General features: G+C 35.8%; 1 pseudogene; it reads right to left on the bottom strand.

The window, feature by feature from the left end:
• Nucleotides 1-8,662: 8,662 nt before the first annotated feature.
• LOC126584434 (pyruvate kinase, cytosolic isozyme-like) lies at nt 8,663-15,193 on the bottom strand (annotated as a pseudogene).
• Nucleotides 15,194-19,719: the final 4,526 nt, after the last annotated feature.

Raw genomic sequence — 19,719 nt, 5'->3', positions numbered from 1 at the left:
ACTCTCTATCTCGATAATATCCGTTAATAACGGTCCTTAACAAGTTACACAAGAGTGACACGCAAGTAACTGTTTCGACACGATAAGAAAAAAAGTTTTTTTTGATGATTTTAATTTTTTAAACTATTAAAAAAAACTTACTATAAAATACAATAGATATAATGAATAATGTATATATTGTTTATTAATTATTATTTTATATAAATTTTAAAATTGAAGTTTTATTTATTTATTTATATAGTATATTATAGGTAAAGATTGAGATTAAAAATCATAAAACACATTAAAAATAAAAATATCAAGTAATTTAAAAAGACCAAACACATTAAAAAATTATAATAATTAATTTACATGTGCAAAAAAATATGCAAACACTCGTAGTCGCATATTCTACGCTTTGAGGATGGGTATATGATCGTGTGAATTTTTAAAACCATACAAACTCTCACGAATAGTATTTTTATAGGGGTTCAAAATAAACAAAATTCATAATCATTAATGTATAAGTCTGAAAGATGTGAAAGCATAATAAACGTTCATAATTGCATCCTCAACACTTAGACGATGGTTACATGGTCATTTAGATTTTTAAAACCCTCTAAATCTCATGAACAATGTTTTTTATTTGAGTGCAAAATTAATAAAATTAATAATAATTATTGTAGAAGTGTGAAAAATGTAATCACTCGTAATGAAAAACTTTATAACTTTCACGAATGGGTCAACTCCGAAATTTAGTATGTATATACTAATTTATTATTATGTTTTACATTGTTTTTGTTCAAATTATGTTTTTCATTTTCATTTTTATTGATTTAAAATATATTTTTCTTAACGAGTAACGGGTCGGGTCATATTACTCAATAATATTAACGGGTTAATTCCTGGTCAGATCATATTACCCATTTACTTTAACGGGTATTACACGACACGACTCGTTAAGCTATCGGGTATAACACAAAAACGACACGAATACGAGAAACACGACACGAATGCCAGGTCTACCCCTACCCACCTCACAATTAAATCTCTCCTCTCTCTTATTACCACCGGCCTCCCTCTCTCTTATTACCACCGGCCTCCCTCTCTCTATTCCCCTAATTCAGCTAAATAGGCTTATTACAGAAAAAATTACAGTACATATAAGATTAAAAAAATTAAAAACATTTTAAAAAAATGCTAATGGGTACAAATTTATTCTAATTTTTTTTATTTATTTTGGAAATATTTTGAATTGAAAATTAATTAAGAGTTTAATAAAGATGTGATATTAAAATTCTAAATCAATTATTAATTTTTATTTAAAAAAAATTATGTAACTGACATGTAAATTCATTATTACATTAATGTTAGGGACTTTGATCAAAATCTGAAAATAACAAGGTTACAGTCAATAAACATTATTTCTTGCTTTCCTTCCTTCCTTTCTCTTAAATTAAATTGATAATTATGCTAGAATTGCTAACCACATTTATGCATGCACAATAGGTGGATTTCGAGAACATACATTTTTTTCTTGATAAAAAATGCATAAAAATAGTTGTACTCATTGTAGACATAATTACTGAACGATTATGAAAACCATAGAGAGAGAGAAAGGTGCAACAATAGTAGAGAGATGAGAGAGATGTGTAATTGTGGTTGTATTCTATTATATCCTATTTTGCCTTTATTTATAGTAGTATGGAAGGTTAATTCTTTACCTTTTAGGATTACAACTCTTAATAGGTAATCAACTCCTAATATGAATATAAGAGATATTCCTAGATATACTAGGATTTACATAATCACATTCATATTCCAATAGGACTGCAACACTCCCCCTTGAGTGTGTAAATACTCAAACAAATGGTGCAGTAGGTCTTCAGCGATGAAGTAAGTACAGTTGATGAAGTCGTCGGCACAATGAGCAAATGCGAGTCTCAAATCAACGGAAGAATGCATAAAAAGGTAAAACTCACAAAAAATCGCTATGGTAAAACTCAAGGTGGGAGAAAAACTCATAGACTAAGGAGAAAAGTAAAAAGTTGCATTAAGTCAAAACTATACGTCTTTTAGACGCAAGTAGAAGGGCTCACAAGGATATGATTAGCCCAGGATGGGTGCCTCGTTAAAACATAGTTAGGTAGCAAAAACCCAGTGGGAAAAATGCTCCTAATCATAGGGAAAAATAGTACATTAAAATCAAGTGAGTATACTTCTGGATACTCCCCCTGAGTTTGACATAACTTCTAAATGATAACTACAAGCATTGCATATGAATAGTTAGGCATACAAATTCCTCGGACAAGCTTTTGGAAGGTTGACTTCGGTAGTGACATCGTGTAGAGGTAGGCAAGGTTGTCTGGGATCGGCTTATATAACTTCAATATCCTGATGCCTTGCTGATGTAGATGCAATATGTCTTGGTGTTAACTTTGTTGATGTATCATAGCTTGGTCAGGTTGATATATGCGGCATAATCTTCATGGATCGTTGTTGGGACTCAACGATGGATGAAAAATAGCAAGTACTTCGAAATACTCAACAAGAACTCCTAACCATGTCTCACTTGTGGCATAGTGAAGTGAGGTGAGTCTTGGAATGATTCGAAGATTTCGCAACTAAGGTCATATCATGGACCTCCAAGATATTACGACATCCCTAACAGTAAAGACATAACCATTTTGGGATTTTGCCTTGTGCGGGTTTGATAAGTAACATGCGTCAGCATAACAAACAAGACAAGAATCATTTCAAGGATTAGAGGGGTTGGATCCACTTGAGATGCGTTGGGATTTGCCCTCGTAGTACCTTCAGGGTATGTCTTTAATACTAATTCAGTGGATGTGTGTAGGCACGATGCTGCATCTTTACCAAGATCAACATCGAATGAGATGTCATGTCTAAATACAATAAGCTAAGTACAACGAAGCGCAAAGTTGAACTTAGATATGGAATTTCAGATTCCATAACCTCTTCAAGGGTTTCATTTTCATATAACATATGGACGATCAAAGGTATACTCAGGTGACACCTTCAGGGTGTAGTTCGACTGGTAGACCAAAATACTGTTAGAACAATGCTTCAACCTTAAGTCAAGGTAAAAACGAGTTTCACCTTAAGTCAAGGTAAAAACGAGTTTCCCAAGATCCTTTATCTCAAATTTCATCTTCAGGTGCGGGGCAGTTTTCTCAAGCTCTTCCAGAGTCTTAGTGAGATTCATGTCAACGACATAAACTGTAACTCTAGCAATTTGGAATAAGACTTCATAGTTTAACACGCAAGGGCATAATTCATCCCTAACTGATCAAATAATCACTTAGACGGGTTTACCATATCCGTCAGATTGTAAGTGAACACTTCAAACAAGTTAAGAAGGTGTTTCGTGGTTTGGAACTATTTGAACTAGTCCATGTAATTCTTAGGGAACTTACCTGTAAATCTATGTATCTATATCCCCATGGAGAAAACACTAACCACATTTCACCATGATGTTATCAATCACAGGACGTTTGAGAGAAACCTTGCGCCGTAAGGCATGCATCATATCACACTTATTCCATTCATCTCATAATACTTCATTTCCCACTTGTAACACAATGGGGTTACCTTGGGCAGTGTAGGAATGATAGGTCCAAAACACACTTTGGTAAGGAATTTGACCTGGATTGTAACTTTGGTTGTCCAATCAGTTCTACATTATCACTTAATCAACTAAACACAGTTGCTTTTCATTTATGTCGGTAGCTACCATATAAGTGAAAACATCAATGATGATAATCTCATTTCAATTCCATTTAGCTCACCCAAACCAGTATACTAGACCAAGAACTTCAAGTCTTGGGAGTAATCCGGATTAATCTCATGGGATGGAAATGATTTGAGACAACAATCAAGTATAGATTCATTTTGTGCCATGTTTTCCTATTCTAGGAAAGTGAATCCTACGAACCGAGTGATATGTCATGCTCCAGGCCAAGATAGATTGATTGGTTATCCACCGGTGTACTGGATATCGTCCAACAAGGGCGTCTAAACCGCCCAACAGGGGCGACAAACCCTTCAAGGATGTTAACTCAATGTCCATTAAGTACATCTATCCTTGCAGGCATGTTTGCAGCTAGTATATGATCTCGTCACTTTAGCTAGATCAGAAGAATGTGTCTGGAGCAACACTTTGAAAGCTAGAATTTCATCACACTTACTTATCATACAGGTACGATACGGGGATCGAGATGAGACATAGTGGGTAACATCCATGTAAATTCACGCTGTTCTACAGGAACGTTGACATTCTTATCTCTCCCTAACAGCGGGAAAATTATCTCATTGAAGTGACAACCCGCAAATGAGCGGTAAAGAGATCGCATGCAAGGGCTCTAAGAGAGCTAGTGTGAAGGAGAGTCATGATCAACAAAGATTCACATCATTCTTTGATGACTTATGTTGGTACGTTGTGGTGGCGCAACTTGGCAGATGGAATGCACACCCAAATGCGTAAATACGAAAAACATCAGGTTCGTACCTAGTAACCAACTATAACGTCATATAGGTTGGGTGGTAATGGGCCCCAAGGCAAACCAACATAACTGCGTACAAGAATGCATAGCCTTAGGCAAAAACTGAAAATTTGGTACGTTTACCAAAATCTGGGTAATCGTTTAAATTGCATTTTATGATCGCTAGGTGATGCTATTTGGGGTGAACATGAGAATTTGATGTTCAATTATAAACCCAAAATACGTGCAATACTTTATCAAAAACTGTCGATATAAACTCTCCGGCATTAACTAGTCTCCCGAACCTTAAGGGATAAGTATGGTGGTGAGCCCTTAATCAGCCAGGAGATTTAGCAGTAATGTGTGTCAACAAACATGTAACCAGTTTGTCGATTCATCAACCAAAACCATAAGTATTTATATGGTCCACATTTTGGTTGGATTAGTCCACATATATTCCCTTGAATCCACTATGAAAAAAGGGTGATTTAGTATATTTGCAAAAAATGATATAGAAAATCAATTTTCCTAATGAGTAGCCTTGGCAAAGTGTGCTTGTAGGCACAAGATCCTTACTTCGAGTAAGGAGATATGTCGTAGCATCATTGTTCGACCTAAGTGTCCCAAAAGGTCATGCCAAAGCAAGTAAACTGCTCAATCATCGAGCCCTAGGCCGGCCATATGTGGTGTGTTTCCAGTTGGGAGACAACCCATTGGCCCCAAATCAAAGTTTCAGGCTCATTTTTAGAGGTGGTGCAAAGATATTTCACTCTATTTTCTTCAGTGGTTTATTTATGATCATTGTTCTATCAAATATTCTTAAAAACTCAACGACAGGGAGAATTTAAGGTTCCTTAAATGGTGATTCAGTACCATTCATACAACAAGGACCGTGTCAATGCTCTTAATCAGGTTGGATAGCCCTTAAGTCGTTGTTAGAGATGTGATTTAGGTGTAAAGTTAGTGTGCGTAGTACACATTCATCCAAATAACTAACTTTCCCACATTCCTACCTAATCACGTGTTTAGTTGAATTGGTCACATGTATACAGAAACATGATTCAATTAACTCATATTTGAGGACAATATCAATAAGATTATCCATAAGTAAAACATACACCAAACTTGAATCCAAGAATAAGGAAAAATGTTCACAATTAAACCAAAGTTACTAGGATGGATTCGGCCTACAAGGTCATTCATGTCAAAATTCTACTCTTCCAACGATGTTCGGTGGAGCAAAATTAATCTCACATATTGACTACGAGAATGGTACTCCTCAACAACATTGGTAGGTGCACGAACAGGTGGATAACCAATGATCTATTCTATCAAGACGGAAATAGATTCTGTAGGGTTAAGGTTTAGGAATATTATCCCTTATTCTTGAAGTCTTAAGTCTTAGGTACCAATGATCATGCTTCAGGCATGATGCCACACCTTGGCAAGCCCTGATTCTACCATATGTTTGTGGAAGTAATCATATGCGAGAATTTGGTAAACTTTCGCTTTCTACATTGTTGCTTCAATAGTGAGTTAGAAACATAGAAGGATGAGAAAAGTATTCTCTAGTCAAAATTCAATCAGATTTATAAACTTTAGAATTCTACTCATTCATGGACGTAATCATGGTGTGCTTCAGGCAATGTCTTTCATGATTAGATAGTCTGTAGATATTTCCATTTGTAATGCGGAGGTTTATTCAGCTATTTCTTGCCATTATTGGCTTCAATGGTTTCTCAACTTCTTAATAGTCACATGGAAATTCACGTCTTGTATCCCACATAAAGTGGTTTCTAATAGAAACATCCAAATCAGGAAAATCGAACTTGTGATGTTTCAACAATCCACTGAATTGGATGGAATAAGATTGTGATTAGTGTTATGGAAATAAATCATCCATAAGCATTAAAGTTAGAACATTCGAGTTCTAAGACATGATTTTCATGAAAAACATCGGGTTTTCATTCGTGTATTGTTTTATGAAAACTTCGGATTTCAAAGGCACTAAATTTGAAACTACATGTTCAATTTAGTTTATGAACATTTAGTTCATAAAAGAGATGTTCCTGCAAGAATACATAATACAATATGCTGATTTAAGTATAGTGGATTTGAGGTTCTTCGGGAACTCAAGTGTAAGCACTTCGAGACTACGAAAGTGAGTCAACGGTTCAAAGAAGAGAAATAAATTATTGAATCGTTAATGTCCAAAAGTGATCTTCAGGTCAATAATTTTGGATTCATTATCATATTAATGGAATGCATGTCACTTTTAATTAATTCAATAAATCGGGCCATACGAGGTCGATTGTAGAAGCAAAAATAATTATAACATTCGGGTTAAAATTATTTAAAATGCCAAAAAAATTAGCATTAGGTCGAAAAAGGAACATAGTCCAGCATGTAATTGCTGACTGCAGTACATGAGACAAGGTTGCAGGCCTGTTGAGCCTCGGGGAAACGGCTGCAAAATAGCCCAGTTCGTTGCAGTGCAAGCTGTAGCCTTGCTGCAGATTGGGGCGAGGGAATGCGAAGAGCCCAACATGTGCTGAAATTTTGGATTAGAGGCCGAGGGCGTGAAGCCCAACACTGAAAAACCTAATCAATCGGGCTTGGTTCACTACGCGGGTAGCAAGCCGAAACAGAAGCTAACCCATTCAGCTGCAAGCTGATGGAAGATGGGCTGAATGCGCAGACAAACCCATCACGGGCTGGCTTGGTCTGGCGCAGGCTGGACCAGGAGAAAACCCACGGGCTGGTATGCTGCTATATAGGTCTGTGGGCCCAGCAACATGCAAAAAAAACCCTAGGCCATGGCTCAGTCGAAGTTGTATCTTAAATTCTTTTTTGAAATTTATAGGGTTTGAAAAACCCTAATATGCTTCTAATTTATTTATATTCTTTGACTCATAAATTCCACATAGCAAAACTTGCATAATGCATGAAACATATATATATTGACAAATATATGAACATATAAAATATATATATCGGAAGGAAAATATAAATATAGGGGGTTTATGCATCATGGGGAATGTTTTCATGCTTCAAGGTCCTTTCAAATATCTTACTTTATTTTAAGCGTACCTGATTGGTAGAAAACAACAAAAGCCTTTGAATTTGTAGAAGATCTTTCTCATAAAGCCGGAATTGCAACTCCAATGCGTTGTATCACGTTCAACAAAGAAAAATTAAATTGAATCAATAGCATGTAGATCAATTCAATAAAATAATCAATTAATCATAAAAAGAATGATTAAAACGTAATACTCCCCTGATTGAAAAATAAACTCTTTTTAGCACAACGTCAAGAGCGTGCTGATAACGTGTTGTAAGTATAATTTACTGAACAATTATAGAGGCCATAGAGAGAGAGAAATGTGCGGTAATAGTAGAGAGAAGAGTGAGATGTGTAATTGTGGGTGTATTTTATTCCATCTCATTGTGTCTTTATTTATAGTAGTAGGGAAGGTTAATTCCTTACCATTTTCGAATTACAACTCTTAATAGGTGATCAACTCCTAATATGAATATAAGAGATATTCCTAGATATACTAGGATTTACACAATTACATTCCTATTCCAATAGAACTGCAACAGTACTCTGGTTGTCAATATGATGTTTATTACTTTAATAGATGAACCATTAACTTCTACCTTTGCACATTATAGACATTAATTATTGCCCATCACCCTACATAAATTTGAGAATGCATTGTAAAATCTACATTGGACTATATATGTAAACAAAAAATTTTAGCATCACTCAAATATAGTGTTTCTTTGCATTGGTGTTTACCTGGTTAGATTGCACATGAGTACCTGAATTGAGAACAACGCATCAATCATATATTCAAACTTCACCAATTAACATTTATCTTCATTAGATGAAATAAATACATCATCTTATTTGTTCTAACCTCAAATTAAACTCTAAAACAAAACAGTAAAACCAAAATTAGATGCTGCAAATCAAAGGTAAATTTCAAGGGAACTTTAAAGAAAAGCTTCATGTACTGTTTACTTTAACGAAAAACCACATTTTTACATTAAAAAGTTAATCCCGATACTATTTACTTTACCCTTTATTTTGTCTTTATCGTTAAACTCAAAGTTTTCAAGCCTTTTTAATTAGTTTTCCTAAATTTGAACCTAAACTTTAACAAGATCTCCTCATATCATAACAAAATCTTGGTCATATCAGCGTTAGCGCTGTGTAAAGCCACGACTGCATCTCCAGACTTGCAGAGTCCCTTTGCCCTTGCTGTTGAACTGCAAATTGTATGCTCTCTTCTAAGGACTCAGCTTGAGAATCTCTATAGGGAGCTGAGCTAACAAGCGGCAGAATGCCTCAATCGGAAAACAAGGACATGCCTTACTGGAGTTGCATTGCTGCACAAGCACTCAAAAAGTGTTGTTATCTTAGGAACCACCACGGAAAAAATTGGAATGCTTGGCATGTACATAGCCATAAGCTTCGTCGTGCTTCATCCTTTCATTAGCACTAAAATCATCGCTGCCTTAATGCAATTCATCATCTGCACTACAGAAGAGGCCAAGCTCTCTAATGGAGACATAGGCATGGGTGCAGCTTCCATTTTTGTCTTGAGAAGCTGCATGTAATTTATTGAATCCTCTATAGCAACAGAGATTTCAGCCATGGTTTAAACTGCAATTTGAGGATAGGTTCCCACTGTTGTTTCTCGGCAGAGCATCATGGAGTGAGTTCCATCAAGAACAGTGTTGGCAACATTTGTGGCTTTAGCGCGCATGGGCAAGGGGAATTGAACATCGATTCAATCATCTGAGTGACCATAACCACCGGCTTTCCCAGCCTATTTGCCTTCACTGTCATCAATTTATGAGCTAAGAATATATTCTCAATTAGAGTTTCCATTCCGAGGTCACCTCTAGCCACCATAAACGTGTTCGAGTTTGCAAGAATGTCATCAAAATTCACAGCCCCTTATAACGAAGAAGTTAGGCGAAATGGTTATTTGACCATTATCTGAAAGGCTCTAGATTTGCTGGAGCAATGATTTGTGGTGCTACGTGTGTAGCTGTGATGGGAAGAAAATGAGATAAATTAGGGAAATGAGGGAAGAACGGGCTAATTAGAAGAGAGATTAAGGAGGGGAAAAGAGGAAGAAGAGAATGAGGGGAACTAGCCAACCTCTTTTAACCCGTTTTCGACCAGATGACTCGGTTTCCCCAACTCGGTTCCTCCACACATTCCGATGTCGATTATAGCATTTTTTCGGCGATCCAAGGCTTGCCACAACATGGAAAACATTCCCCCATCATTCCCTCTTCCTTTACACCCCAAAATTGATGGAATTTAGCTCGATTTCATAAGGAACGCACCGATGGGTGCGGTGGTTCCATGGTGGCGATTCGCCAACCCTGAAGCTAACTCCGTCAACCACCACCACCACCAATCCACTTCCCCTAACCTCAAGAAAAAAATCCCAAGCAGTGGTGGAGGTGTTGGAGCTCGTTTTGAGGTCGAATCGAGAGCACCCATTTCATGGGTTTCCCGCGGATTGAGGTGGTTTTCAAGTGTTTCTTGGCCGAATTAGACTTCGACCCAGGTATGGAAGTTCTTCCCCTTGATAAGTTCTACATTTATGTAAAATTTTTTGAAATTAGTTGGAAAATTGAGTTTCCATTCGTCGAAAACCGCCACAGGCGGCGGCACGTGCAGTGGCGTGTGACAGTGGGTCGACGATGCTATTTTAAATTAAATTAGATGTCCTGATTTCTGATTTAATATCCGCTTGATGTGATTTGATTGTTTGAACCTATTTTCATTATAGTAGGTCACTTGATCATTATATGAATCGATGATCTGATCGTTGGGTCGTCATCAAACTTTACATTATATGAATCGATGATCATTATATGAATAAATGATCATTATTTGATTGTTTGTACCTATTTTCATTATATGAATCGATGATCATTATAGTATGTAATATTTGAAGACCATAGAAGCTTACAAATCGGGAATCCGACGTACGGATCTTTCCGAATTGAATTTTTAAGTTTGTAAAACTAAAGGTTGACAACCACTTGAATTTGTGATTGGCGAAGATCCGACCGTCAGATCATGATGAAATTTTAATATGTCGTTCTATGAGCATAATGAGGATCTTAGAAAGTTACGGATCCAAAATTTGATGGGCGGATGTTCCCAATTGAATTACGTAGTGTTGTGGACCCCAATGTTGACTGAGGGTTGACTTTTGGTCAACATGTGTCGAATCATTTGAAATACTAAAATTAGTATTACTAGAGACTCGGTGAGGGACTTCAATATAGGTGATATAGTTCTTATCCTGGTTTCGTATTTAATGTCCTTTGTGAATATCATCTTGATTTTTAAATGTGATTTCTATTGAAATGAGATTCGATTTGTGGATTGGAAATATTTGTCAAATATGATTTGACGTGCATATTTGAAATGTGGTTTGATTTGCATGATTGGTAAGATGTGATGATATGTGAGCGCTAGTAATGGACTATTAACCTATTGACATGGGGTTTGTTGCTTCAAAGCTTGTTTCATATCCCATTTCATTGTTTCATTTCTCGCTTCATTGACCTGTTCTAAATTTAATATTTGTGCTTTGTTTCATTTCGTTGAGCCATTGTAAATTGAGTAACTCGATTTATGTCTTGTTTCTTCGAACCCTTGATATGTTTCTTGGACTCCTGCTCGATTCAGTTGAGTGATCTGGAATTGGGTTTCGTTGGGGTTCCGTTAAGTGGTCTGGTTCCCTGCTTCATCTGGATTCCGTTGAGTGGTCCGAAATCTCTCGTGCTCCGCAATTCCGTTGAGTGGTCCAAGATCGTATCATGCCTTAGATTTCATTGAGTAGTCTAATATCTATTGTACTCTGTGATTCCGGTGAGTGGTCCGGAATCGTATCCACTCGGATTCCGTTGAGAGGTCCAGAATCCCTTCTAGTCTGCAATTTCGTTGAGTAGTCCAAAATCGTATCCTGTTTGGATTCCGTTGAGTGGTCCGAAACTTAATGTTGTTGGATTTCGTTGAGTGATCCGAAATCTCATTCTTTATAGATGTAAGCTTCGCTCGAACTGTGTCGCTCTGGCCTTGCATTTTGGTGTATTGTATGTGTTATAGAATGATGTTGGAAATCATATGTGTGTGTGAATGGCAAGATAACAATTGTTGTTTGGCTTATGGTTGATGTGTAGTGTGGTACTCTATGTTTTCTGCTAGAAGTCTTTTAAGAAAAGTTTAGAGTTTGATGAATGGTGAACTACGAATGACTTGATCTCTATTTCGGGTATGTAGGCAGTTTAACGAGGAGGTTAGATACAGCCATAAAGTATACGAAATTTTACTACGCAATTCGAATCTTGAATTATGCTTCGTACATATCCTGGAGGTGGGGTATGTTAGATATACGAATACTTGGGACGCCATGTGTCGATCTTGGACGTATATTGGGGTCAGGGCGTGACACTTACACAGTCTAAATTCTGGTTGCTATATTTTCTTTTATATTTTATATTTTTTCTTATGTATAAATTTGATATAAACACAAAAGAAAATAAATAAAAAAGAAGCATGGTTGTAGCTATATACCTATATGCACTCTCTATGTTTTTTGGTTCGAAACTCCTTACATTTTAAATATAAAAAGCCGTTCTCGTATATCATACGATCATAAATCATTTGATTTTCTTTATTTAAAATTAAACACAAATAGTATCTGATGAAAACTAACCGCACGATGTACGATAAACAACTAGAATATAAGGATCCCTAAGATCCCCACAAAGTAGATCCGGAGAGGATCCTTTTCCCATATCACCATACGTATATCACAATCAAAACCGATCAAGCTCTTTAGTATCAACTAGTTAAACAAATCACTGGTTATGATATTTGTAGCATCTTACAATGAACTGTTAGTTTTTTATTGTGTTTTTTCTCATGCCTTAAATTGAGAATGATTATAACCCCTGCTCAGCTGATTGTTGTTAGATTAGATAATTTCAAGATTCGTGTCTTAAAACAATTAAACCAAATTAATCTAACCGTAATCAATGGGGGCGAGCATCACTTGGTCACCTCCACCTTAGTGTTGGGAGCAAGGTTGTACTAGAATTTCTTTTTGGGTAAATTACACAAAACTACCTTAAGAATGGATCGAACCACAATCTCATACCTCATGTTGTAAACATTGAAATGTTATACCTCAACTTATGTATTCATTGCAAAGTCAGACCTCCGTTAAATTTTCTGTCAATTTTGATTGTTGGATGATGACGACGTGGTAGGAACAGAGCCCATTCATTTGCCAATTGCAATAAAAAATTATTTACAATTAAAATCACTTAAAAACAACTCTCTCAGCTGCAACCCTCCCTCCTCCTTCATCCCCAATCCATCGTTACCCCACTCCCACATTTTCTGAGCAACCAAACAAACCAGAGCATATAATTTTTCCCAGAAAAAAAAATTCAAAACCCAAGTTGAAAAATCACAAGAAAGTGCAGACCTGATTTTTTTATCCTAAATTGTGCATTGAATGTGGATCTGGCAATTACAAGCAGGCTGCAATTCTCAAATCTCACAAATCAAAATTTACAAACCTTAAAATCCCAACATATTTACGAGTTCCCGGAGTGGGATTCAAATCCCACTAAACTTTCATAGCCATTGGACCCAAACACTAGACTATTTCTCTACCGGAGAAAATCAAGATTTAATTTTTTTAATTTAAACCAATGATGTTATAGGTAAAATGATTTATGGGCATTAGTGGAGAATACGCGCAGACGAACGAGATAAGGAAAAGATAGAAGACGCGCAGGCTACCTCATCGAAAATATCTCATCTCCTGACTCCATCGAGTTCCTTCAGGAAAAGATAGAATAACGCCTTCCACTACTCCAAAATCCCTAGCGCTCTCGATTCCACCAGCAGTGATAACCACATCAGTAACGGTGATGGCGATACGCCGCTTCAGATTTTCACGACGCACTCGAGAGCTCTCTTGCTGATCTTTAGAACCTTGATGACGGATAAACGAGGATTGGGAAAGTCTCGATCATCACCAGGTCTAGGAATCGCTAGCTTGAAGCTCATACGCTAGCCGATTCTCGAGTTCAGGTGGCTTTCATGACAGAGGACTCGCCGCAGACGGCCATTAAGAAGCAACGAGAGAGAAAAGGGAGAGAGACACGAGGAGAGACAGGGTTTTTAATAAGTTTAATTTTTTCAGATAAAAAAATTCTTCACTTATTTAATTTTTAAATTCAAATGGGTGATGAGTGCGTCTTATTATTGCCAAGTCATCATTTAACGGTCAAACTAACAGTAAATTTAAAGGAAAACTAATGAAAATGGCTTGAAAACTTTGAGTTTTAACGATAAGGACAAAATAAAGGGTAAAGTGAATAGTACTAGGTTTGACTTTTTAGTGTAAAAATGTGGTTTTTGCGTTAAAGTGAACAGTACCACGGGCTTTTCGTTAAAACTCCCTAAATTTAATCGAGGTCTGACATTGCAATTCATAAGTTGAGGTGTAACATTGCAATGTTTAAAACATGAGGTATGAGATTGTGGTTCGATCCATAGTTGAGATAGTTTTGTGTAATTTACCCTTTCTTTTTATATATGGATGGCTAAATGATCTTCAAATAGAATGAAAATTAGATGATCCTTAAATGGTGACCAAAAGAATAAAAGAATGACATGTATTCGATTAAATGATGTCATATGTGGAGATGGGGACTTTTAAAGATTATATCTTTAGACTTTTGAGGATTTTAATAAATTATGATATTCCTAATTATAGGTTTATTATCTAAAGTTATCTTTTATAATAAGAGAAATTAAACTACAAATATTAAAAAAAGAAAATAAGAGAGAAAATTAATGTAGCTCAAAAATGCCTAACATGGTTCCATAGGGAGTCGAAACCATGCATAATTATCTGTTAGGACAAGCACTTGACAACTCCCCTAAGACAACATTGTGAGTTTTGTAAACACTCTTTCTATATGTAGTACTTAATAAAGGTTATTAAAATTTAGGGGCTCCTGAAAATCGGGGGCTTTGTGCAGTCACACGCCTGGCAGCCTATAGGGTCGACCTTGCCTTGGACATGAGCATTATGTTATTTGCATACTTCCCCAACACTTTTCGGACCTCAACAACATCCAAACCTTTGTGTACAAAAGAGAGCACAATGATGTCAATCCTATTCGGAACTCCCCAATCCAAGATATCAATCTTGTCTTTCTCTGATAAGGTTGGATGGCAGACTAACAATCACTCCAGGAAGACTTAAGTATCCGGTTTCACATCCTTAGCCAACCTCTTGTAACTCATAGAGAACATGCTCTTGTCAACGAATCATATAGTCAGTGGTGACGATAATCTCTTTGCCCTGTTTAAGGTTTATAGGTTTCCCCTGTTCAAATATTGGGACCCTTAGTATCCAGCATAATGGCACAATGAATTCTGTGTTGTTCATAGCGGTCCTAAGATTGTCAAGAGTTTCTTGGTGGTAATCATGAGTACCGTGCAACAATTTGAAGCGAGCCGCATTCATCCAGGCCCTCAAGAGTTTCTCACACATCTCCACAGACCCAGAAGACAGTCCTAATGTGCACACAATCTTATTTTACGGTTGTTTCTACCCCACAGATTCAAGTACCTTTTCCATTTTTATGTTCACAAACTCATAACAATCTACACACAAACTTCATAGGAGCAAAAGGCTAAAGCGCAAAAGGTTTATTAGGGTTTTAAAAGAAAGGTTTTCTTAGGCATGGAAGTCATGACAAGGCGATGTTTTTTTTTATATACAATGACGCGATACATTCTAGGGAGTAGGATTTTCTCCCCTCCTAATACCTTCCTCTTCCCCTTCCTTCTCTTATACACTTTCTTTTGTCTTTCTTTCTCTATAAAGAAGTCAACACAAAATGTTGACGTGGCTTAATAAATTATGATATTCCTAATTATAAATTTATTATCAAAAGTTATCTTTTATAATAAGAGAAATTAAACCACAAATATTAAAAAAAAAAAGAAAATAAGTGAGAAAATTAATGTAGCTCAAAAATGCCCAACATGGTTCCTAGGGAGTCGAAACCATGCATAATTATCTGTTAGGACAAGCACTTGACAACTCCCCTAAGACATTGTGAGTTTTGTAAACACTATTTCTATATGTGGTACTAAATAAAGGTAATTAAAATTTAGGGGCCCTTGAAAATCGGGGGCTTTGTGCGGTCACACGTCTGGCAACCTAAAGGGTCTGCCCTACCTGGGACATGAGCATTATGTTCTTTGCATGCTTCCCCAACACTTTTCGGACCTCAACAAGGTCCGAACCTTTGCGTACAAAAGAGAGCGCAATGATGTCAATCCCATTCGGAACTCCACATTCCAAGATATCAATCTTGTCTTTCTCTAATAAGGTTGGCAGACCAACAATCACTCCAGGAAGACTTCAGTATCCAGTTTCACATCCATAGCCAACCTCTTGTAGCTCATAGAGAACATGCTCTTGTCAACGAATAATATAGTCAGTGGTGACGATAATATCTTTACCCTGTTAAAGGTTTATAGGTTTCCCCTGTTCAAATATTGGGACCCTTAGTATCTAGCACAATAGCACAGCGAATTCCATGTTATTCATAGCGGTCCTGAGATTGTCAAGAGTTTCTTGGTGGTAATCATGAGTACAGTGCGAGAATTTGAAGCGAGCCGCATTATCCAGGCCTTTAGGACACATCTCCACAGATCGGGAAGACAGTCCTAACGTGCACATAATCTTATTCTACGGTTGTTTCTACCCCACAGATTCAAGTACCTTCTCCATTATTATGTTCACAAACTCACAACAATCTACACACAAACTTCATAGGAGAAAAAGGCTAAAGCGAAAAGGGTTTATATAGTGTTTTGAAAAAAAGGTTTTCTTAGGCATGGAAGTCATGACAAGGTGATATTTTTTTTCTTTTGCATACAATGAGGTGATATATTATAGGAGTAAGATTTTCTCCCCTCCTAATTCCCTCCCCCTTCCTTTCCTTCACTTATGCACTTTCTTTTGTCTCTCTCTCTCTATAAAGAAGTCAACATAAAATGTTGACGTGGCTTAATCATAATTGTTCAAAGAGGAGATGAGGTAAGGAGAGGGAGATTAGGATCAAAGAGAATCCTATTCCATATTTTTAGTTTAGGTACCAATGGAAAAGTCAACCAAGCAATTCTATGAACATACTATAATTCAAAATAGGATTAAGTACCTTAAACACCTCAACCTTTTAGTGTTATTTCAAACTAGTCTCAACCTTTTCAAACAGTCCAAATAAGTACCCAACCTTTTTAAAAAGTCATATCCGTTAAGTTCCAGTTAATTTCTCAAACATAGGTTATATTCAAAACCCACAAACTGGGATATCATGGTCAACATTAATATTAGTTGTCTCAAAATCTAAATTTCAAACATACATTATATAATATGGAACCCTATGATCAAACGGGTATTGAATTGGATCAAAAATGGACCCATATTGAAATAACATTAGGAGGACAATCTCCTAAAAGAATGTTAAAATTCAGCTAGGGTTTCAAAGAGCTTGTTTTTGCTCATGTCATTTCCTCATTCGCCGATTCTCGGCTTGTAAATATTTTAGTTCTTCTTTGTAGACAGTGACGATGGTAGCAGCCACATCATGGCAGTCTATACCATTTCAGCAGCATCTATGACCTTCTTATCGATATCGGCGGCTTGAGTTGTAGGGTGGAGTTGTGGTTTTGTGTTGGGTTTAGAGGTAATGGCATGATGAGAGTGGTGATGACCGTTAGTTGGTGGAGGCTTTGCTTTCATGACTTTCTATTGATTTGGAGATAAAGTTAGCCCTAGTTAATTTAACAGATTTTTATCTGGAGCTCAACGGATGTGGCATTTCAATAGTTTGGGTACTTGTTTGGAATATTTAAAAAGATTAAGACGATTTTGGATTGACACTAAAAGGTTGGGGAGTTTTTGGTACTTAATCCTTCAAAACAATTACATGATTGTCACTCAATTCAATCACGTTTTCTGATCTGCCAACTTTTTCCCATAACCGGTCAATCAAATTTTCCTGCAATCGATCGATTAAATTATCAAGTGACCTGCCAATCAAAATTTCCATTCTCAATGTAATCATCCAACAATGAAATATGTTGAAGTGACAATTTTTCTCTTAAGTTCTTTATTGTGTATACATGATAAAAAAAATAAGCTCACACAACAAAACATATTTGAGGATGAAAAAGTTGCACCTATTATTATTTTTTATGTCGTTATTGAACAGTGATTTACAATTTTCTGACACTATGATGGTGACATGCAACAATTCCAGTATTAGCACCGGTGGCATGTGGTTCACGTGTAATGGGGTAAAAATGTAAATATACCTATACTTATACATGTATTGGCACACAATTGTGTCTTAAAAATTAAGAATGGGATGAAATTGGTAGTTTTCCTTAAATTTTGTCTATTTCTTTAAAATCTAAATTAAAATTGGTATTTAATCTAAACTTATATCTAAACTATTCTAATTACTTGAAATGATGATATGTGAACTTGGGTATCTACAATATTGGGCTGTCCTAGCCCGACTTGTCTAATCCACATCTACTTCTTGGTTTACATGTATTTTTTAGTGTTTTCTCAATGTATTAATAAATCTAACCTAAAATATGATAATATTTGATCTGGCTATGAGCTTATTCCTAGTAATTTATATATGCATGCCTCCCGGCCCCCATCACCTATGGAGGCATGTCTTACTGTTCCTAACTGGTTGGAATTTGGAGGGCACAATAGAAACTACTCAACTACTTATTTAGGATAGACGTGCGTACTCATATTGGTTAAAAAAAGTGCTTTGTGTTTATACATTCGAGTTTGAATTCTCTGTATGTATTTAAGTGATAAATTAATTTAAAGTAGAATATCTACTTGTATAAAATAAAAAATTAACGTAGATATCAACCCAATTGCAAATATTTTAGAAACATACCATATTGAGATGATTGGGTCAATTAATAGCTAGGGTTCTCATTTATCATTTTATTTTACCCTCTATAAATTTTTTGTCAACCATCAATTTTCTAGTTTAATGTTATATTTTTATGTGGAACAAATTTATTTTTTGCTTAAAAATTAGGATTTGACCGTCAAATGATGATTGTATTAAATACATGCAAATATTGTGGCCAATTTCTAAAAATTAATATATTTGAGTCTTCTGTATTTGTAATGTGGTTTGATTTGATACCAAATGTATATGTAATGTGGATCAGGTTAATATCGAATGTATAGAAAATGTGAATATATATATATATATATATGTATGTATGTATGTATGTATATATGTATATATGAATATATGTAAGTGCCTATGCGTTGATTGTGTTTGGATTTTTTTTAAAGATACATTTATTCTACCTCAGCACTAGGTTTTATGACTGTCAAATTGTTTTATGGATTCAAGTTTTTATGATGGTAATATGCAAGCTTTCAAAATTCAAAATATATAATTGATCAAATAATGCATTTAAGAAAGATTTTAAAAATTGTTCTCCTTATTTATATAAAAGGGTAAATTCGTCACTAAAAACATTCAACCCTAAAATAACAAATTCAATAAACATTAATTGACAAAAAAATTAATTTGGGTTTTCTCTCAAAAATTAGGGGTTGACTAGCCACTTATTACTACAGTTTAGTGATATTCATCTTCACTTGTAAATAAGAGGTTTTAAGTTCAATTCTCACCAAAGACGAATTTGACAAGGTCTAAATCAAAAGACCCCCAAAATAAAACTACTTACTAAGATAAGTGGTTATTAATCGTTGATGTAGAAGAATCTATAATCATCATGAAGTGGAGTCTTGCAGCTCTAGTGTATGCTGATCAATACACGTATAACAGTTATTAAGACTAACATTCACGATTACTCCTGTAATCCAACCGGGGTTAGGTTAAAATTTCTACGTTATGCATTTGAATCATTTCCGACTACCAGCAAAAGCAACATTCCAAAACCAACACCGAAGCGTTTTCCAGAATGAAAATAACAAAAAACTAGTTACCAACCAAATGGAAAAGTGCAAGCATGGAAAAATGTAAGAACTTTCCAAACAGTGAAGAAAAAGATTGTCCTAAAAGGGTGAAAAAA

The sequence above is a fragment of the Malus sylvestris genome, chromosome 10 (genome assembly GCF_916048215.2).
Source record: "Malus sylvestris chromosome 10, drMalSylv7.2, whole genome shotgun sequence".
In the NCBI taxonomy this organism is placed as follows: domain Eukaryota; kingdom Viridiplantae; phylum Streptophyta; class Magnoliopsida; order Rosales; family Rosaceae; genus Malus; species Malus sylvestris.
Note: the sequence above shows the minus strand (reverse complement) of the source record. Positions and strands in the feature narration are given on the sequence as shown.